Source organism: Pongo pygmaeus, chromosome 3 (genome assembly GCF_028885625.2).
Source record: "Pongo pygmaeus isolate AG05252 chromosome 3, NHGRI_mPonPyg2-v2.0_pri, whole genome shotgun sequence".
Taxonomy (NCBI): Eukaryota; Metazoa; Chordata; class Mammalia; order Primates; family Hominidae; genus Pongo; species Pongo pygmaeus.
The window spans coordinates 109,316,875-109,341,161 of record NC_072376.2 but is presented as its reverse complement, the minus strand read 5'-3'; the positions used below and the strand labels follow the sequence as shown (position 1 = coordinate 109,341,161).

General features: G+C 35.1%; 1 long non-coding RNA gene across 1 annotated transcript in view; it reads right to left on the bottom strand.

Moving 5' to 3' along the window:
- LOC129035123 (uncharacterized) overlaps positions 1 to 24,287 on the bottom strand; it is a 382,029-nt gene that overhangs the window by 472 nt on the left and 357,270 nt on the right. The gene's annotated exons all lie outside the window — the stretch shown is intronic.

Genomic DNA, 24,287 nt, shown 5'->3' with positions numbered 1-24,287 from the left:
TATTGTATTCCTACCACAAAATTCACTAACACTGGTCATTTAAATTCCAGAAATCTGGGAACAAATGCTTACTAGATAATTCTATCAACACAAACTCAACAAATGCACAGCTGAACTTGGTATGTTTTGTGCAAAATGTTCTCCTCAGCCTAGATATTGAGATTAACATTATTTGCTAAAAAATTGAAAAACTACTTAAGTCCTCCATCAATCAAAATTCAAATCCCATTTATTCCTTATCTTAGCACCTCTCCTCTATTTCCGTCTACATCTTTTGATAGGACTCTTACATTGGTTTCTTATTTTTTTCCCTTGTCTCCATCAACTGTATTCTCTATAGTGATATTCATCACTACAAAAAAAAATCCATCCTTTTAAAAATAAAAATCTGAATAAAAAATACATTTAACTTCATTATTTGGTTCTAAACTTTATTTGAAACATCATCAACATCACCATATAATCACATTTTTAAAAATAATATGCATTTCAGGAGGCTGAGGTGGGAGGATTGCTAAAGCCCAGGAGTTCAAGGCCAACCTGGGCAACACAGCAAAACCCTTTCTCTATGAAAAACAACAAGCCGGGGGCGGTGGCTTACGTCTGTAATCCCAGCATGTTAGGAGGCCAAGGCGGGCACATCACTTGAGGTTGGGAGTTCGAGACCAGCCTGGCCAACATGGTGAAACCCCGTCTCTACTAAAAAATACAAAAATTAGCCAGGCATGGTGGTGCATGCCTGTAGTCCCAGCTACTTGGGAAGCTGAGGCAGGAGAATCGTTTGAACCCAGGAGGCAGAGGTTGCAGTGAGCCGATATTGCTCCATTGCACTCCAGCCTGGGCAACAGAACAATACTCCATTTAAAAAAAAAAAAAAAAACAGAAAAAGAAAAACGACAAAAACAGAAACAGTGCACTTGGAATCACTGTTCATAATTCTGCCATTTTTTTACTCCTAAATTTATTTACACATGCTATCTCCTCTATCCACTGCCTGCTGAGGCTTCTAGATCAAAGGTCTCTTACTCCTCAGTTGTTCTTTGATCTCATTTCTTTTTTTTTTTTTTAATTATTATTTTTAATTATTATTATTATTATAGTTTAGGTTTTATGGTACATGTGCGCAATGTGCAGGTAAGTTACATATGTATACATGTGCCATGCTGGTGCGCTGCACCCACCAACTCGTCATCTAGCATTAGGTATATCTCCCAATGCTATCTTTCCCCCCTCCCCCCACCCCACAACAGTCCCTGAAGTGTGATGTTCCCCTTCCTGTGTCCATGTGTTCTCATTGTTCAATTCCCACCTATGAGTGAGAATATGCGGTGTTTGGTTTTTTGTTCTTGCGATAGTTTACTGAGAATGATGATTTCCAATTTCATCCATGTCCCTACAAAGGACGTGAACTCATCATTTTTTATGGCTGCATAGTATTCCATGGTGTATATGTGCCACATTTTCTTGATCCAGTCTATCATTGTTGGACATTTGGGTTGGTTCCAAGTCTTTGCTATTGTGAATAATGCGGCAATAAACATATGTGTGCATGTGTCTTTATAGCAGCATGATTTATAGTCCTTTGGGTATATACCCAGTAATGGGATGGCTGGGTCAAATGGAATTTCTAGTTCTAGATCCCTGAGGAATCGCCACACTGACTTCCACAAGGGTTGAACTAGTTTACAGTCCCACCAACAGTGTAAAAGTGTTCCTATTTCTCCACATCCTCTCCAGCACCTGTTGTTTCCTGACTTTTTAATGATCGCCATTCTAACTGGTGTGAGATGGTATCTCATTGTGGTTTTGATTTGCATTTCTCTGATGGCCAGTGATGGTGAGCATTTTTTCATGTGTTTTTTGGCTGCATAAATGTCTTCTTTTGAGAAGTGTCTGTTCATGTCCTTCGCCCACTTTTTGATGGGGTTGTTTGTTTTTTTCTTGTAAATTTGTTGGAGTTCATTGTAGATTCTGGATATTAGCCCTTTGTCAGATGAGTAGGTTGCGAAAATGTTCTCCCATTTTGTAGGTTGCCTGTTCACTCTGATGGTAGTTTCTTTTGCTGTGCAGAAGCTCTTTAGTTTAATTAGATCCCATTTGTCAATTTTGGCTTTTGTTGCCATTGCTTTTGGTGTTTTAGACATGAAGTCCTTCCCCATGCCTATGTCCTGAATGGTAATGCCTAGGTTTTCTTCTAGGGTTTTTATGGTTTTAGGTCTAACGTTTAAGTCTTTAATCCATCTTGAATTGACTTTTGTATAAGGTGTAAGGAAGGGATCCAGTTTCAGCTTTCTACATATGGCTAGCCAGTTTTCCCAGCACCATTTATTAAATAGGGAATCCTTTCCCCATTTCTTGTTTTTGTCAGGTTTGTCAGAGAATAAAATACCTAGGAATCCAACTTACAAGGGATGTGAAAGACCTCTTCAAGGAGAACTACAAACCACTGCTCAAGGAAATAAAAGAGGATACAAACAAATGGAAGAACATTCCATGCTCATGGGTAGGAAGAATCAATATCATGAAAATGGCCATCCTTCCCAAGGTAATTTACAGATTCAATGCCATCCCCATGAAGCTACCAATGACTTTCTTCACAGAATTGGAAAAAACTACTTTAAAGTTCATATGGAACCAAAAAAGAGCCCGCATCGCCAAGTCAATCCTAAGCCAAAAGAACAAAGCTGGAGGCATCACACTACCTGACTTCAAACTATACTACAAGGCTACAGTAACCAAAACAGCATGGTACTGGTACCAAAACAGAGATATAGATCAATGGAACAGAACAGAGCCGTCAGAAATAATGCCACATATCTACAAGTATCTGATCTTTGATCTCATTTCTTAAGCAAAATTCTTCTTTGCCCTAGTGTATTCTATTTTGTCCATAACAATCTCATATTATTTGCATTGGTTATATTTATTTATCTTTTATTCCTGCTATTGGAGTATAAGTCCCTTGAGAGCATAAACTGTGTCTTATATGTATTTTCTATCTTAGTATAGTGGTGCAAAATTGGTACTCAATAAATACATGGTATGCACATTGATGAACTATGAATAAATGAAACAATCTAAAATTCTTTCTATAGCAGAATGGATAAATTGCTGTGATTTCATACAAAGATTATTTTATTTTATTCAGCAATAAAAATAAATTAATCACAGAAATATGATTTTAAGCAAAAATGCCAGACATATAAAGAAAAAATTTATAATTTTATCTATATTGTTAGGATAAAAAAAACTTTCCCTCTACCCTCTATGTTCATTGATGGGAACCTGCAAATTAAACAGACAAAAGATAGATTTAAAAGATTTTTTAAAAAATGTTTATTTATATTCATATGGAGCTACCAAAGAAATAGCTAGCTGGCTAAATGGCTAAAGTTAGAGGTTTATACACCTAATTTGGTAGAGAAAGGGAGAAGGAGAAAAGGCTTCTATGGGAATAATAAATAGGTTTCTTTAGCAAAGATAAATAGATTTTTAGAACAAACTGGAAATAAAAAATGTGGTTTATGCAGATGTCAGTGGTCGTTCTCTCATCTTCATGGCCATGAAACTATCCCAGAGAGGAAATTGATGGGAGCTTGATTTCACAATATTGCCCCTTTAAGCTCTAAGAAGGACTATTTTGGCATTTGTTGAAGTTTTGACTGTATTTAGCTTAAAATAAACTGTGTACTAACTCTGGGGTTCCAAAATGGCTCTCCACAACATGAAGCTCAAAAAACAAGAAAACAGATAAATTTATAATGTTAGCAGTTAGGATGTGGGTTACTTTTTTGAGGAGATGAAAGTGATTGACAGGGGCTATGAGAGGACTTTTGTAATATTGGTGGTATTCTATTTCTTGCTCTGGAGAGCAATTGTTTACTTAAATGTATTCAGGTTGAGGGAATTTATTGAGTGATATGTGCATGGTTTCTGTAATTTTCTGTCTGTATATTTTCCCCAAAAATGTTATTAAAGAAAAATGAAAGTATAAATGAATAAATTTAATTTGATGTTTAATAGAAATTGAGTTAAATATGTTGAATAGTAGGTAGCAGAGAAATCATACAAGTGTATAATCAGGACCAATGTGACTATCTTTATAATTAATCAAGTAAAGATTATGAATAGCTGATTTCAGAAATTGCTTAACTGGAGGAGAAATATTGACCTTCTACCTCTGAGATATATTGAGGCTCAGACTTATACAACTAATGATCTACTTAGCTCTGGACTTGGATGCCACAAAGGACCTCAAAACTATTTCCCAAACTGAACTCATCATCCCTTCTTCCTACTGGCCAGGCCAGTGGCATCACTTGTGTTTTCTGATTTGGTAAACATCATCATCAATCTTTCAGTTTCTCAAGTCAGGACGCTGGAAGGTAAAATAGAGTCATCCAAGCAATCAATACATTGTATTTATCATGCTTTGCATATATTTTTTAGGTATGTCTATTTCTTCCCATCGTCACTGTCCTGTTCATGTCAGGGCCATCACCTCTTTCACCTGCATTGCTATAGCATCCACCCAATTGTTTTACTAGCTCTGGTATTATCTTTACTGTATTTATTTTCTATAATGCAGACAGAATGATCTTTCTAACTACCTCCAGGGAACTAAATAAAGGTGTATTTTAAGAATGCATTGCCCTAAGGTGAGTATTGTGAGAATAAAACAAATAGCTTCTTTAAAAAAAAAAAAAAAAAAGGGAAGTATAGGCATCACATTTCTTACATGCCACAAACTTAGGATAGCATTCTATTTATATACATAAACAGTCTCTCTATTTAGAGTTAGCATTCAGGAAAAGAGATTGTTTCCCCAGTAATACATATTAACACATAAATTCAAATTTAATAATAAAGCCACACATTTTCAGATGGAGTAATTCTATTTGGCTGCTCTGTATAACAAAGACTAAAAATTGCCATATAATGTCCACAAATTAAATGCAGTAAATTGTACCTCCAAGATTTTGATGAAAATATATTTGAAGCATAGATGTAATACACAACACCACAGAAATTTTATCTTGGCAATGACTTAAATATAAAATTTAACTGTCAAAATGAAAAACTATGAGGGGCTATATCATTTTTGAAAACGTTTTTAGGTGGTGCATGAGCAAAAATGTTTGACAACTAATAGATTAAATGTGACAATGAAAAACCACCACCTAATGAAAGAAGGTTTCACCATGAAAATTATGAGTAATATGACAATTGTCTTAAACTCTAAAGAAAGGAAGATGTGCCTTTTAATTCCCTCAAGGTAGTAAATGTTTTACATCACAGGTATATATGAGGTTTTGAACTTTTGATATTTCAATGTATTATACCACATGTAGTCAGAAAAGAAATTCCAGTGGTTATGACTTTCCTATGAAAAATAAGTTTTAATTTACTGTATAAGAAAATCCATGTTTATAACGATGTCTATTGAAGCTTTCTTTCAATTTACACAAGCCAAATTCTCTCTCACAGCATGGTAATGAAATTTCATCTGAGCAACAAATAAAAACTTCAGCTCCAAGAATATAATAGACCTGTATTGGTTAAAGAGTATTTGTAGGTAGTATTGAAATGTTTCTGCTGTGCTGGAAACTAAATAATGCAGAATACAGCTAAAAAAGTAATGAGTAAAATGTGATAACATTTTGATATCTTAAACTGAACTTTTTTCAATGATTATTATTTTTAACATAAATTTTGATAGCAGTGGCAATCTTGTCCACTGTCTACAAATAAAGTGTGTTTAACTGATTTATTATTAATCATTTATTCAGGTATTTCAGAGAGATTAAGATATTTTAATTACATGTTTTCTTAAAACTATGTTTATACAAATGTATAATATAAATATTTATGTTCCAATTTGGAATTTTAAAGTTTTGCTAAAATATTATTAGAGAAAATGCTATGTAACTTTTTATTCCTGATAAGTTTATTTAAATATTTATTACCAACAATTCCTGATGACTTAATTTCTACTTTCAGGCTTACAATTTTTATAGTTACATTTTTATAATTTTTATTTTCGGGCTCATTTTTTTACATCAAGTCTGAATGTAAAATCTCAAAATATCAGATAATTAATTTCCATTGCAACATGTTTAACATCTCTTGACAACTATAAGCCAAAAATATTATTTAGTAAACACTGAGAAGCAGTAACAAATGGCATTCCAAAATTTTTACAAACGTAACTCATTTTCTATTATTCTCCCCCACAAAAAAATTGGCAAACAGGCTTATTAAAACAAAAAACATTGCTATTAGTCTTGATGCCCAACAAAAAAGGTACCCACAGTCCTGCACAAAAAGTTACCTCATTAAGAGTCATCAAAATCAAGCTGTACAAAGAAGAGATTCTGCATCTCTAAAATAGCAAAAATAAAAAAATAAAATCTTAAAATAGAAGCCATCATAGTCATATATTCTTATGGGATATGTCAGGATGAAATAAATCTGTGCTTTGCTTAAACAGAATAGGCTACCAGAGGAGTTTGGAAACGTTATGCCAACTGGTAGGTGGAGCAGATTTCCAGGAATAGAGAGAGAAAGAGAAAAGAAACTACAGACATAAAAACAAAAACAAAAACTGATGTGCCTTTTATGTCTTATAAAATTCACAAGGTGAGCCACAGATGAAAATAGATGATGTCCACTAACAAACAACTAAGATAGCCAACCCCATAATCTATTGCTGCCCTCTGAGGATGAGTGTCTCCATGAGAACAATAGAAAATCACAGACCAATGGGAAAGACAATAGAAAGCACAGGGTCAGAAAAGCTTATGTAGATTTATTCTACATATCAACAAATATAATAGGCTTGGTATAGAAATTCTTAAGTTTTATTCTTTAATTTTGATAGTTAGCTTCCTATGTCAATACTGAATATTGACTTTTACCTGAATTATATACACCTGGTATTAAGAATTTCTGGTAGTTTCTTGGGAATGGCATTGAATTTCTATGTTTCTTTGGGCAGTATGGCCATTTTAACAATATCGATTCTTCCTATCCATGAGCATGGAATGTTTTTCCATTTGTTTGTGTCATCTCTGATTTCTTTGAGCAGTGGTTTGTAGTTCTCCTTATACAGATCTTTCACCTTCCTTGTTAGCTATATTCCTAGGAATTTTTTTTTTTTTGTGACAATTGTGAAATGGGAGTCCCATTCGTGGTTTGGCTTTTGGCTTGACCGTTGTTGGCGTATAGAAATACTAATGATTTTTGCACATTGATTTTGTATCCTGAGACTTTGCTGAAGTTGCTTATCAGCTTAAGAAGCTTTTGGGCTGAGACAATCGGGTTTTCTAGATATAGAATCATGTCATCCGCAAACAGGGAGAGTCTGATTTCCTATTTGAATGCACTTTATTTATTTCTCTTGCCCGATTACCCTGGCCAGAACTTCCAATACTATGTTAAATAGGAGTAGTGAGATAGGGCATCCTTGTCCTGTATTGGTTTCCAAGGGGAATGCTTCCAGCTTTTGCCCATTCAGTATGATATTGGTTATGGGTTTGCATGTACTACTCTTATTATTTTGAGGGATGTTCCTTCAATATCTAGTTTATTGAGAGTTTTTAACATGAAGAAATGTTTAATTTTATTGAAGTCCTTTACTTCATCTATTGAGATAATCATGTGGTTTTTCTCTTTAGTTCTGTTAGGGATAATTACATTTATTGTTTTGCATGTGTTGAACCAATCTTGTATCCCAGAAATGAAGCCAACTTGACCATGGTGGATAAGGTTTTTGATATGCTTCTGGATTTGGCTTGCTAATATTTTATTGAGGATATTTGTACCAATATTCATCAGGGATATTGGCCTGAAGTTTTTGTTGTTGTTGTTGTTGTTGTATCTCTGCCAGGTCTTGGTACAAAACTAGAGAAAACTCCTTTAAAATTCATATGAAACCAAAAAAGAGCCTGAATAGCCAAGGCAATCCTAAGCAAAAAGAACAAAGCTGGAAGTATCACGCTGCCTGACTTCAAACTGTACTACAGGGCTACAATAACCAAAACAGCATGGTACTGTTAGAAGAACAGACACACAGACCAATGGAACAGAATAGAGAACCCATAAATAAGACCATACACCACCTACAATGATTTGATCTTTGACAAACCTGACAAAAACAAGCAATGGGGAAAGGATTCCCTGTTCAATAAGTGGTGCTGGGACAACTGGCTAGCCATATGCAGAAAACTAAAACTGGATCTCTTCCTTGAACCATATACAAAAATTAACCCAAGATGGATTACAGACTTAAATGTAAAAACCCAAACTGTAAAAACCAAACATATAAAATCCCTAGAAGAAAACCTAGGCAATACCATTCAAGACATAGGCACAGGCAAAGATTTCATGATGAAGATGCCAAAAGCAATTGCAACAAAAGCAAAAATTGACAAATGGAATCTAATTAAAGAGCTTCTGCACAGCAAAAGAAACTATCAACAGAGTAAACAGACAACCTACAAAATGGGAGAAAATTTTTGCAAACTATGCATCTGACAAAGGTGTGATACCCAGCATCTATAAGGAACTTAAAGGAATTTACAAGAAAAAAATCCCATTAAAAAGTGGGCAAAGGACATGAACAGACACTTCTCAAAAGAAAATATACGTGCAGCCAATAACTGTATGAAGAAAAGCTCAACATCATTGATCATTAGGGAAATGCAAATCAAAACTACAATAAGATATAATCTCACACCAGTCAGAATAGCTATTATTAAAAAGTCAAAAAATAAAAGATGCTGGTGAGGTGGTGGAGAAAAAAAAATGCTTGTAGACTGTTGGTGGGAGTGTAAATTAATTCAACCATTGTGGAAAACAGTGTGGCAATTCCTCAAGACCTAAAGACAGAAATACCATTCTACCCAGCAATCCCATTACTGGGTATATGTGCAAAGGAATATAAATAGTTTTGTTATAAAGACATATACATGCGTATATTCATTGAGCACTATTCACAATAGCAAAGACAGGGAATCAACCTAAATGCCCATCAATGAGAGATTGCATAAAGAAAATGTGGCACATATACATGATGAAATACTATGCAGCCATAAAAAAGAATGAGATCATGTCCGTTGCAGGGACATGGATGGAGCTGGAGGCCATTATGCTTAGAAAACTAATGCAGGAACAGAAAACTAAATACAGCATGTTCTCATTTATAAGTGGGAGTTAAATGCTGAGAACACATGGACACATAGAGGGGAACACCACACACTGTGGCCTATTGGAGGGTGGAAAATGGGAGGAGGGAGAGGACTAGGAAAAGTAACTATGCATACTAGGCTTAATACCTGGGTAATGAAATAATCTGTACAACAGACTCTGGTGACACATGTTTGCCTATGTAATAAACCTGCACATCCTGCACTTGAATCCTTAAACTTAAAAGTTTTTTTAAAAAAACAATTTCTGCCTTATATTTCAGATTTTCCTAAATATAATGAAATTATTAAGGAAGGATATGCCTACCTTCTGGTATCCTATGAGGCTATCTGAGGAAATTTAAGAAACTACTGTGTTGAAACTCCTAATAGGGTGAGTTCTAGTACTTGTGGTCAATATTATGAGGACAACCCATATTATTTCTATACAGAATTAATAATTAGAACATCTTAGTTCACCAGCAACTTAGGTATCAAGATCCAACATAAATGATAGCCAGTTTAAGAAGAATTTACCGTAGTAATGAGGAAAGTTCCCCAGTTATTCAACTCAGTCAAAAGTATGTTTTCCTGTTATTCTGATAGCAATAGTGCCTTGGGCTGTTATATGACAAATAAATTCAGTGACAATATTGATGAGTGGGGTTGATAGAGCCATTATCTCTCTTCAGTACAATGCTAGAAACAAGCATCTCAGATCCTCTGGATGATATTCTAAACACCCATTGTACTGTTAGAACTTTTACCACAAGGTAGTGAGCCCAGGATGCACCTGATTAAACACCCGAAGAAGGAAGAACTTCCCCTTGAGTAGAAATTTCTATTGCTTTTCTAGGAGAATAGAAGGAGCAATTCTGCACATGTGCCACTGAGATGATAAAATAAGTTGACACATAAAGTAATGCTAACTGCCCAAATTTTTCCACCTTAATTGAATTCTCAGAAAGAAGAGGAAATAATTCCCTAATGGTGAAGTGACAAAAACAAAAAGTGAGTTCCGACTCATAAAAAATTCTACAAAGACTTGAGTTATTTATCCTGACATTTTAAAATAAAAACCTGACTTAAATATTTAAAAATTTTCAAACTTTAAATATTTTAAAATTAATATTAAAATACTATTAAAATTAAATGTGTTTAAGTGTTATATGTTTGTTTGCTTTTTGCTTTTACTTGTATTTGGTTGTTTTATGGTAGTAATTTCCATCAGTCTATTTGAAACTTTTAATCATTTAGTAAATTATATACATTATACTAAGCACTGGGCTAAGGGAGAAGATATAAATATACTTTATTAATTTATTGAGTAATTGATTAATTATTAATTCAGACATTAATTTATTATAAATACATTAATTTATCAAAAATTTGAATACTGTCTATCATGGACTCTGGAGTCTGGAGATTCAGAGGTAAACAAGGCAGATGAGATTCCTGATCTATCAAATGTACATTATAGTGAGGGAAACAGGAAACAAACAGGCAAACACAGTTTTCAAAAATACACAAAGATTATGGTAAGTGATGAGAGAAAGAAACAAGGTTACATGACAGGGTCTGTGTGATCGTTTTCAGAGTCAACAAGGATGAGATGAGGATCGTTGATCTGAGAAATTAGCATTCCATTCCACAGTCTAACCTGGGAAAATAAAATCTTGAAGGTATTCAGTGTATGCCATCCCAGAATATGCCACCCTGGCATAATGATTATTTTGAGCTGACAGCAATTAAAAAAAAAAAAAGCAGGCACAAGAAAAATTATTCTTGTAGAGAGGAGCTGTTCTCCTCTCTACCAAGAAGGGCAGGATAATTCCTAATCACCAGAGTCAACAACTCTAGATGCTTATCACTCCAGAGATGGCACCAGAAGAAACTGCTTAACAAATCTTACTAAACCCAACCCTTATCTTCTATTAGTTCCCCCACATATTTATCTTTCCACAATTTGCAGCCCCTAGAATTCCAATCCTTTTCCATTGTCTTGTTACTTCTTTACAGACCTTTATTTGCTAAAATGCCATTCAACCCCAAGTTCTAACCACCCCTTTGAGTTACTAAAAGGGGTAACTCTTTGGTTATGCATTCTTCTGTATATACGAGTACTTCTGTGTATACGTGCAATGCATGCAGTAATAAACTTTGGATTGATTTTTTCTTGTTAATCTGTCTTTTTTCAGTCTAATTTGTGAGGTCTCAGTGAAAGAACCTAAAATAGGTAGAGGAAAAACAATAGTTTTTCTTCCCTTACAGTCCCAAAAGCCAAAGTCAGTAGTGGCAGCCACTAATAAGGAAAGTAGTCAAATCCCTTAAACTTGCTAATATTGCAAAAATGTGTCATACAAGGGCCTTGAAACAGCTGCTTCTTCAAGCATTAGAAAGCCCGAGTGTTTTTACGTTGCAGAAATGTGCTGGTTGATAGTCACAACCAGAAAAGCCATATCTGGGAAGTTCAGAGGGTGGTGGTGGGCACTGAAGTGGGAGCTGTCAGAAAAATGTGTAGCAGCCTAGAGTACCAAAGCAGATCACTTGGTAAGATTGGGATTTAGCAGAACTGCTGTTTGCCTTATTCACAAGCCACTCTTTTCAAATGCCCTTTTGTGAGTTTGTATTTGAATGAAGAAAGGGAATAACACAATGATAAGATATTGGGCAAAAGCAAATATCTAATTTTCCTTTGTAAAAAGCACATCCATAATCTATGGTTTTTATTTTAACTTGTGCTTCACATTTAAGGAAAAAAGAAACACTTAACATTTGCTAATGAGGAGAAAATAAAGGTGGATGGCAGAAGTTGCACGGAAGATAAAAGCACAAAAAGAACAGTAGCTGTTACTTTTATTTAACATTTAACCAAAACAAATAAGTAAAAATAAGTGTGCTCCATATATTTTGTGACATACAAGTAAGGTTTGGCTTTCTCCTTGCAGCCCAATTGATTAGTCTGGAATGTTCTCTTTGCCCTCCGTTTTCCTTTTTCTGACTAAATCTTTGTTTAGCTTTTCCCCAATCTAAGGTAAGACCCTCGCTGCACCCCATCTGTCAATTTTTTTAACCTACCCTATGTTTTCTGTTTCCTACACTACTTTATGCTTGTCTGATCCAGAAGCACTTATTCTGTGTTTTAGGAAGTGTGCCTGCCTAAAATAAGGCTGTGAGATCCATGAAAACAGAACCTGTACCTGTCTTGACCAGTATTGTGTCCTAAGTGCCTAGACACTTAGAAAGAGGGCCTTTTATAACCAATAGATAGCTAGTAAGTGTCTGACCAAAAGGTCACTAGGCAAGTCATATTCTTTTATTCCTTCCTTCCTACCCACCCCATCCCTCTCTTTCTCCTTCTCTTTCTTTCTTTGGGCCCAAGTCATGTGATAAGCATTTCATATAATTATATATTTGAAATAGTATTGACATTATAAAGGAAAAGAACACACTTCTGATTTCAAGTTGTAAAACACAGGAGACTAAGGGTTTTAAACAATGAATTATTCAATATTTCAATACATCAGTGAGCTTTAATCCAAATAATTCACAAATGACTTTCTTTTGCTCTATAATTACAAGTTTTGTCTGTGCTGTTTGTTTTTGAGTGTTATTTTCCTTAGAGTATACGTAAAAGAAGTTTTTCTATTTTCCCTTTTGTTTATCTCTCAATAAATTCAGTGATTCAGAAGAAGACACCTTCCTACACTCAATTTTATCATCCCTTTGATAAAGCAAGGCTGAGTCAGTAAATAGCACATCTCCTCTCACCTGTTGCTTTGTTCATTAGGAAAGACACAGAGCCCTCGACTGTAAAGAGCAGGCTCTAGAGAAAAGTGTCTTATATACTAATCAGAAAAATGTTACAGAGAGTACACAATAACACTTTTATAATATTTCCATCTCCTTTTTTTTTCTTTTTTTCTTTTTTTTTTTTTTTTTTGAGACAAGGTCTCACTCCGCCGCCCAGGCTGGAGTTCAGTGGCACCATCACGGCTCACTGCAGCATCTACCTCCAGGGCTCAAGGGATCCTCCCACCTTGGCCTCCCAGAGCGCTGGGATTACACAAATGAGCCACTGTGCCTGGCCTCCATCTCCTTTTTAAATATAAAAGAATATAGAAATAAGCCTTTCAAGGCATCACGTAACAAGCCATTTTCCTTTATACTTCCTGGGAGAGGAAGCAGGTGGGAAACCTATGAAGTTTAGGAAACCCAAATGTTAAGAATCTTAGAAGTTTTAACAGTAAGAATGTTTCCTAAGAGAAGCATTTTTCAAAGTAGTTCTTGAAAGACACTCTTCAGAGAACAAAAAGACAAAGTGTTTATGGACAAAGATGTTTGGGAAGCACTATACATTATATCCCTTGCTTGGATTAATGATACACAGGCATAGGTTAAACTCTAAGAAATACTACAAAAAGAATGTATTTGATTTTGATGACAGAATAATTTATTGTGGTTTTTAATCTCATTTTTAATTTACTGCTGTGTCTTCTTCATATCATTCAGGCAAGTATCCAGATCTTTTCTCATTTCTTGTTTCTTGGTTTCTTGGCTCAAAGCAGAAGATGCTTCATATGATCGCTTTCTCTCTCTATTTTTCTCTTTGTGAAAGCATAAGGTTATTGAAAGAAAGATGGTAAGTGTCCTAAAGGTACAAGAAAGAGTTTGGAACAGATATAAATGAGACATTTTTCTAGACTGAGAATCAGACCTAAAATCAGCAGTTCTTGGTTTTGATGGGAATACACATCTCAATCGCTGACTTTACCCTCGACAGATGACAAAATCCAGAGGGCAGAGGCTGCATGTGGGGAGCCTAAGTCCTAGGGCTTTAAACATTAGAAAAACTAAAACTCATATGGCCCAGGGTTGGCACAAAAGCCACGGGGCAGCCTGCCACTGGGAGCCTTGTGAGCTGATACAGTGAAGAGGCCAGGAGTTGCCATGATGGACTGTCTATCAGCAATACTCCCCACACATATCCCAGCACCCATCTTAGTCTCTAGTGTTCTTCTGCAACCTGAGTTTATAAGCAAGCAGCAGAGAAACACTGATAAGGCTAATGTTGAATTTCCTGCTAAACTAGCACAATGTGTAGCTCCAAATTCAATTGGGTTGATATTTAAAGTAATTTAATATAATCCTTCTTTTACACTAGAGTTTCTGAAATAAGATTCAGAACTGTCACAGTTTCTATCTGAATCCTCTTCTTAAGTAACAGTTAATTTATGTAGCTCCTGACATATGTAAGGGATCCAGATATACTTAAAGAATAAAACATCTTATGCAATTGCTATTCCATGAAAGATATTTGGGGATTGCAGCTGTGTAGTGTCCCTTTGAAAGGACTTCCTCTGTTAGAAGTGTGTATTGCCCCAGTAAAGCAGTCCTTTCTACTACCACCCAAAAGGCAGATACTCATATCCCTGTTAAATACCCGGAAGGAGAGACCCAGCACGATGGCATTCCTGAAGCATCATTTATTTTTCAAATACTCAGGTATCTGGGAAAGCTGCCCCACTTCTGCCACCAACCTGATTGTGCATGTCTTTGCGGGCCCAGAAAGGGAGGCTCTTTGCTTTGGTGTGCCCTTAAAGGGGAAAAATTCTGGTGGCTAAGGTTAAAACATTCTGAGCTAGACAACACCAATTAAAATATGCCCCAAATTACAGGTAACACCACCAACTCTGGGGCTAAGACTTCTAGGTTCAAATCCCAGCTTTGCTCCTTAATTGATGTGAGCAAGTTATATAAGTTTCTTTATCCATAGAATGGGGATAATACTAATAACTATTTCACAGGATTATCATGGATTAATAAATTAAAAAATGTGACATTTTCAGAAAAGTACTTGACACCTATTAATCATTATTATCGTGTACATTTAATTAACAAGAATAGATAAATTGCATCATTTCAAAGGTTTACATTTTCTTTCTGTGTCATTATAGTTGTTTCAAACTACCTTAGGGCAAAAATGAAAATACCCAGAGATCTCTTCTGTCACAGTTATATAAAGCAAATCTAAATCCATGTATGTTTTTAGATATATATTCAATACCCTAGATAAAAGCAGAAAATCAGAAAAAAAATCTATTTGTAAATGCAAATGTGTAGATGGGTCTTTCTATGAGTAATAAACCTAAGTCAGATGATATTAAATCAAAGTTAGAAAAGTTTCTGAAATACAGTGCAATACAACTCCAGTGGAAATCTCATTTTTTTTAAAGTAAGGAATGAGAGATTCTGAAAGCTATTTAACACTTTACAGTATGATCATAGTGCATCATCACAAAGAAATTTAGTCCAGGTGTTGCAGTAATTGTGATACATGGTGAAACTTCATAGCTCACTGACTGTCAAATGTGAATTTCCATATGGGAAGTGATTTAAGTCTATTGCACTGTAGAGTAAGAGAAAGAAAGCTCTAAATTGAGCTTGCATTGGTTATCAACTGTTTCTATTTTAAGTGCCTTTTATAGCTTTCTGGATATTCCTATGAAACAATATTTTTACAAAGCAAAATATTTAATACTCTAAAGTCAGTATACTTGCTATGACAATATCAAGTATCATAATAAAAACAAGAGTTCAGCAATTTGAAGGTGGTTAGATTATTGCACCAAAACTTTAATATTAGATAAAGTAGGTGATTCACATTTGGAAAATATCTCAATTTACAAGTTACTTTTGTTTTCAATAAAATTTTATTTTCACCATGTATGTATTTGCTGAGATTAAAAATGAGAAAATAAGTGAAAATATTTAAGTAAAATTTACTGTTTAAATTTTCTTCCTATTAAGAGATAACTATATTAAACATTTTTCTAAATTTTTAAGAAAATATCTTCAAAGCAGAAAATTAATTTATTTCTGAAGTTGAATATAAAACAGTTGAGATCTTATCCAATAAATTCTGTTTTTACACCATTATATTTTCTTGCATACATAAACTAAAATAAAAGTAACATATAAAACAATGTGCCAAAAGTCACTGGAGATGTTCCAAATTTTTACTTATAAGGACAAGGAGACAGCAAAGTATAATAGGCATGTTAGGATATTTTATCCTGTTTTTTTCTGACATAGGTTATATATTCAAATTTGGGGATAAAAACTATATATAAGTATTGGTGTCAGGTGCTTTATGGCATATTCTACCCTAAATTTGTTGACAAAAAATAATGAAATTCAAGTTTGGATAATGTCCTATATGGTGATTAAAGAATTACTGAAAATGAGGTATCATTAGTACTGAGGGGTCAGTAATACCTAATGAGATAGCACAGGGTGACTGAGGCATAGAAAATACCTGCAATATTTACTTAAAGACATCTATTTCAGGGTGTTTCTCTTAGAGCAGTTTATAGTAATTGCACTGTCTTAGTCCATTTTGTGGATGGATCAGCAACTGGATAATTTATAAAGAAAAGAGACATTTCTCACAGATCTGGAGTCTGGGAAGTCCAAGGTTAAGGAGCATACACCTGGTGAGGGCCTTCTTGCTGCATCATTCCATGGTAGAAGGTAGAAGGGCAAGAGAGCATGCAGAGACAGAAGGGAGCTGAACTCATCCTTTATCAGGAGTGCACTCCCACCATAACCAACCCACTCCTGTGATAATGACATTAATCCATTCATGAGGGCAGCACCCCCATGACCTAAGGGCGTCTTAAAACTTCTATGTCTCAACACTGCTGCATTGGAAATTAAGTCTCCAACACATGAACTTTGGGGGAATACATTCAAAGCACAGCATGCACCCTCATTTATAAGTTTTGACAAAAATTTATTCTATTTCTGCGATTTACTCTAAAATCATTTGTTTAATATTTACTATTCTACTTAACTTCATAACAGAATAAAAGTGAAATTGGAAACATATATGCTATCCCCATAAATATAGATAATCTACATTCTCATTCCTTCTGTTTTTGACTGCTTTTCTCAGTCACTATTTGTGTCTTTTAACCTTTAAATTCTCATAGCACTCAATTCAATTCAGAGCACGGCAGTATTCTTTTATAAAAAAATTGTGGTTAAATATATACAACATACATTTTGCTATTTTAGCCATTTTTAAGTATACAATTCTGTGCCATTAAGTATGTTTGCATTATTGTATGATAAAAGTATCATCACTATCTAACTCCACACATTTTTTGTCTTTCTCAACTGAAACTCTGTACCCACTAAACACTAACTCCATATTCCCCTCTCTCTTCAGTCCCTGACAACCACCATTCTGCTTTCCTTCTCTATGAATCTGACTACTCTAGTACTGCAAATAAGTGGAATTACACGATATTTGTCCTTTTTTGACTGGCTTATCTTTCTTAGCATAATATCTTCAAGGTTTATCCATATTGTAGCATGTGTCAGAATTTCTTTCCTTTTTAAGGCCAAATAGTATTCCACGACTATTATGTGGTGTGTGTGTGTGTCCGCATATGTGTGTGTGTGTGTGTGTGCGCGCATGTGTGTGTGCATGTGCATGTGTGTGCACGTGTGTTTGTGTGTGTGTGTGTATACACTACATCTTGCTTATCCATTCTTCAGTCTATGGGCACTTCTATTGCTTCAACCTTTTGGCTATTATAAATAATTTTATAAAAATGAGTGTACAAATATCTGAAAATATAATATTTCAATTATTTTGGGTATAGACTCAGAAGAAGAATTTTTAAATCATACGGTAATTCTACATTTAATGTTTTGAGGAAGCATAATACTGTTTTTCATGGGTCTGTACCATTTTACATTCATACCAGCAATGTGCAAGAGTCTCGACTTGTGTCTCAGTCCATTCAGGCTACTATAACAAAATACCCTAGATTGGGTCACTTTTAAATAGCAAAAATGTATTTCTTATTGTTCTGGAGGCTAGGAAGTCTAAGATCAAAGGGGTCAGCAGATGTGGTACCTAGTGAAGGCCCGTTTCCTAGACAGCCATCTTTTCACTGTAACCTCACATGGCAGAAGGGACAAGGGATCCCTCTGGGAACTCTTTCATCAGGGAACTAATGTCATTTATGAGGGTTCTGCCCTCATGACGTAATCACCTTCCAAGGGCCCCACTTCCAAATACCATCACCTTTGGGGTTAAAATTTCAACATATAAACGTTGGAAGGATACAAACATTCAAAGCATAGTAACTTCTTATTTTCTGTTTTTTATTATTATTAAGAACCACCCAAATGGTTGTGAAATGTTATTTCATTAAGGTTAGAATTAGTATTCTTAATAGTTAAGAATGTGACCTTAATAGTTAATTCTGCGCCAGAGTGCCTGGTGTGGAAGTCCAGCTCTTATTTGCAACTTTGCTCTTCCTCACTTTTTCTGTGTATAAAATCAGGAAAGTACCTGCTTTCTAGCATTATTGTAGAAATAAATATATTAATATCTGTAAATTACTCAAAACAGTGCATGGCACAGAGTAAGTACTATGCAAAGGTTAACTCTTATTATCATAACACTTTTTGTTCTTCAAGCTTTCTCTTTTCTTCTTTAAATAGTCATCTGGATTTTTATGGTCTCAACTTTTGCTCTATACTCATAATTACCTATTTTAGGACTTCTTGAATCTCTTTTATAAAGGTCCTTGTTGTTTGCTGTTTGTTTCAAACTATTCTCATTTTCCTTGCAGTATCCTCATTTTTCCTTATTTTTCTCCCCGAAACTACTAAGCAGAATGTTTTCCTTCAGAGCACACCTGCCATCATCAGACAGCTGTTTTCTTGTTTTCTAACATTTTCTTCTTCTTCTGCTACCATTTTCTTATTTTCTCTACAACCACATAAAAATTACCTGCTTTAGCCGCTCTCTCCCCCAATTTTTTTTTCTGCTTTTCTTACTAACTTCTACTTCCCTTAAAGCCCCAGGTGACCCTTGGGGATGCAGCTGTCTGCTGTACTGCACATTTGTGAGGCCAACTCTCAGAATCTTTGCCTAGACTGAACCCTCTGTGCCAAGGACGCGGCTCACAGCCCCTTGCTGAGCCTCATCACCCACACCTGAACATTGTTTCCTAGCTGTTTACAGTTAGCTTCCCAGGGTATATCTATAGCACAGTTTGGGGATTATACACAACGAGGGATGCAAGCCACAGGTCAAATTAACTCCTTCCCCCCAGGGCCACAGTGCTACCATTCACAAAGCCCTTTCTGCCAGCTTTACTGGGACCAGTAATACATCCCTATTCATTTTATTAGGTTGGTGCAAAAGTAGTTGTATTTTATTAAACACAATTAAATAATTTTATTAGGTTTGTGCAAAAGCAATTACTTTTGCACAAACCTAATAGCAGGGTCACAGAGTCTCCTACAGTCACTCATGTCTGAAAAGAATAAATATCTCTTGCCATTTACGAACACCACTTTCTTGTCCACTTTTGAACACATTAATGACTTTAAAAATTGGTCTCTAAGGCCATCCTAATAGAATAATTGTTTGTTAAGTAGACACAAAAATTCGTAAGAATTCTATTCTTCAAGGACTCCTCCAAATGTCTTCTCCTTTCAAAATAGCTATGTAGACAATTTTTCTTTTCTTTGACCTCAAATCCTATTTCATGTACCAAACAGCTTCATGTAAGCCTTGCCAAAAGGCCCATGTGGTTGCTTCCCCTAGGACTGCTTATGCCTCACATGTCTGTGAGTCCCTGGCCTGTCTGTCAAGGATGTGCACTTATTAAACATTTTCTTATGTACATTGTGTTTATAAAAGTATTATCACAAGATAGCTATAATCTATGTTTATACTTAAAATATATCAATTATTGAGGATTTTTTACCATCATTAAGGCAAATGAAAAGCAATATGAATAGCAGGTAGAGTGTTAGATATGTCTTATTACATATCACTTAATATATTTCTCCAGTTTTATACCTAGTAAATCATTTAGAAATAAAAGGCATAAAAATAAATGAGACAATAAGAGCTCAAGTTTGTATAATAAGACCGAGACATACACACAAATAAGTATAATATGTGACAAAACACAGAAAGTACCTTCAAAGCTGTGCTATGGGAGTTTCAAGGGAGCAGTTGCTGGGAGAAGCAGAGGAGACTTGGGACAGGTCACCTCGTCATTGTTTGAAATGCTCAACAAAGGTTGATTAAACTCACCATGAAGCATTTGCACCATAGTGTGCTTGTTTGGTTTGCTTTAGATGCATGTGTAAGTAAAGGCAGAATCTTAAATATATGTTTATTTCTATCTCACATGAATGCAGGAAGTTCAGGGCTGGAATGGCTACTCTGAGATCATCATGGACCTAAACTTACTTTCTTTTAAAAATCCATCATACAAAACATGTGGCTTCTATTTCATGCTCCAGTATGGGTTTTCCAGCTCCAATCATGATGCACTCCAGTCAGCAGGAAAGAAGACAGAGCAATGCAAGGTTGTTCCCTTTCTCTTTAAGAATATTTTCCAATGTTGCATACACCAATTCCAATTTCACCCTATTGTTCAGAGCTTAGTTACATGACATCTGTCTGTGTAGCGGGCCTTTGCCCAATTCAAGAACCTTCTTATTGAAGGAGAAGAAGAACAGGAGGAAGAAAGAGGGAGAGTGGGAGAGGGTAACGGTGAAGGAGGGATGGAAGAAACTTTAGGAGACAGTCACTGCGCTCATTTTGGTACTACATACTCATACTATCTTTAGACTTAGGCAAATTGATTTTTTGTTATTGGAATTTATAGTTAATATAATATCCAAAATAGTAGTACTTTAATGCTTATATGCAGATTGGTATTGGGCTAACCAACAGTATAGTGAGAGACTCATAAAGTTCAATTCATTGTTTTAAAAAAATCAGAATTATGCTTTGGCTTGATTTTTAAATACTCTACTTCATACATAATGATAGTGAGAGAAAATGGCATTTATTGTTGTTTTTTAAAATATCTTTTCAGGCTAAGAGAAAATCTACCATTCCTATACGAATCCCCACTGTTAATTACATTGCTGTTCTGGTGGTGATGATTGCTACTTTATTGGTTTATAAAATCCAAAAATGTCTTGGAAACACTTTTGTAAAAAGTAACATTTACATTGAGATATTGTAGATTCACATGTAGTTGTGAGAAATAATAGAGAGGTCTAGTGTATTGTTTACCCAGTTTCCTCCAATGATAACATCTTTCAAAACTATAGTACAATGTTAAACATGGAATACTGACAATGATACATTCAAGATACAGAACAGTTCCATCACCATAAGATCCCTCTTGTTGTCCTTTTATAGTCATATCTACTTCCCTCCTGCTATCTCCCTCTTCTCTATTTTCCATTTCTGGTTTTGTCATACAAAGAATGCTATCTAAAATTTTGAATTATATATATATTATATATGTGTATATATGGGTATATATATATATATATATATATATATACCCACTGCTTACTTTCTGGTGCAGATATATATATGTACACAACAAATGAAATTTAAAAACTGATGTTTTTACTCAAACAATTCATAAGATATTCCCCACGGATTCATTTGATTTGTTATGTGCTTTACTTGTTTATTCCTTTTACTAATGAGTAACATTCCACGGTATGGATGTACCACAATTTGTTTAACCATTCACCTATTGAGAAACATCTGCTTGCTTCAGGCTTTTGGCTGGTACAAATAAAGCTACTACGAACATATACATATAGGTTTTCGTGTGATTATACATTTCTATTCTATTGGTATGAATGCCCAAGAATGCAATTGCTGCATCATATGATAGTTGATGTTCAGTTTTAAAAGAAACTCCCTAACTGTTTTTTCAGAATGGCTCTAACTAACACAGAGGTATCCAATCTTTTGCCTTCTCTGGGCCACACTAGAAGAAGAATTACCTTGGGTCACACATAATACACTAACACTGATGAAAACTGGTGAACAAAACAACAACAAAACAAAAAACTGCAAAAAAAAATCTCATAATGTTTTAAGAAAGTTTACAAATTTGTGCTGGGCCACATATCAAGCTGTCCTGGGCTGCATGTGGCCTGGGGATCATGGGTTGGACAAGCTTGCTGTAACATTTTACATTCAGACCAATACTGTATAAGGGATCCAGTTTCTCTGCATCCTCAATAGCATTTAGTGTTGTCATCATTTTTTATTTTAGCTATTCTGAATGATATCTAAAGAAATACTTTTTTTGGAATAAACACTGATAATCAAGGCAAACAAATAGAGGAATAAGTTTTGAGTTTTTTTTTCTTTATTTCCTTTCCTTTCCTTTTTTCACTCTTTAAAAATAAGTATAAATCCATTCAAGTGTACGGCTGGTGAAAAATCCTATATTATAAGGATGTCAGAATGCAACAAGCTTCACAGGGTTGATATGCAAGTAGCATAAATAAAGCTATAAATCAGGGGTCCCTGATCCCCGGTCTGTGTACCAGTACCAGTCTGTGGCCTATTAGAAATCAGGCCGTGCACTAGGAGGTGAGCAGCGGGCAAGTTAGCGCTACTGCTCCGCCTCCTGTCAGATCAGCTTTGGCATTAAATTCTCACTGGAGTCCAAACCTATTGTGAACGGCGCATGTGAGGGATCTAGGCTGTGCGCTCCTTATGAGAATCTAATGCCTGATGATGTGAGGTGGAACAGTTTCATCCCAAAACCATCCCCCAATCTCACATACATGGAAAAATTGTCTTCCACAAAACAGGCGTCTTGTGCCAAAAAGGTTGGGAACTGCTGCTATAAATGGAATATTTGAATTAGAAAACTAAATCTTGCATTTTATCCTTTTTAATTCACACATTCTCAAATATTTACTGAGAAACTTCTTAATAAAAGTCATAGCACTATTGCTGAGGATAACAGATATGGAACCTACCTTCATGAAGTACATGAATAGAAAAAACACTTACCATTTATAAAACTAGTGTACTTTAAAGGGTAAACTGACAATCTTCTCTAACCCTCATCACCACAGTTTTTCTGCTATTGTGAGTTATTTTGTAGTTCATAACTTTAATTGGAAGATAGTAATTGAGTTTTATATCTTTCACTTAATATGATTTTATACGATTTTATAATATCATTTTATAATAAGATTTTATAAGATAATATAATCGCTACTTCATGAAGCAATTATATTATCTGTGAGTCTCCTCCTACTTAAATATTAAAGGCAATATCAACTAGCAGATACAATGATAATCATTACCATAATAATAAACAGATTTTACAGTTGGGAGAAATCCCAGCCCAATAAACAAGCAAGCTTCAAGGACAAGTAAAAATTAAGGAATTATGACAATCTCACAGGGAATTTAAACATATTTACAAGAAAAAAACAGCCCCATCAAAAAGTGGGCAAAGGATATGAATAGACACTTCTCAATGGAAGACATTTGCACAGTCAACAAACATATGAAAAAAAGCTCAACATCACTGATCATCAGAGAGATACAAATCAAAATCACGATGAGATACCATCTCCTGGCAGTCACAATGGCAATTATTAAAGTGTCAGGAAACAACAAATGGCAACAAGGCTGTGGAGAAATAGAAACACTTTTACACTGTTGGTGGGAATGTAAATTAGTTCAACCACTGTGGAAGACAGTATGGTGATTCCTCAAGGATCTAGAACCAGATATACCATTTGACCCACCAATCCCATTATTGGATGTGTACCCAAAGGAATATAAATCATTCTACTATAAAGGCACATGCACACGTATGTTTGTTGCAGTACTATTTACAATAGCAAAGACATGTAACCAACCCAAGTGCCCATCAATGATAGACTGGATAAAGAAAATGTGATATATATACACCATAGAATACTATGCAGCCATAAAAAGGAATGAGATCATGTCCTTTGCAGGGACATGGGTGAAGCTGGAAGCCATAATCCTCAGCAAACTAACAGAGGAGCAGAAAACCAAACACCACATGTTCTCACTAATAAGTGGGAGTTGAACGTAGAGAACATGTGGACACAGAGAGGCGAACAACACACACCAGGGCCTATTGAGGGGTGGAGGGTGAGGAGACAGAACTTAGAGGATGGGTTAATAGGTGCAGCAAACCAACATGGCACACATATACCTATGTAACAAGCCTGCACATT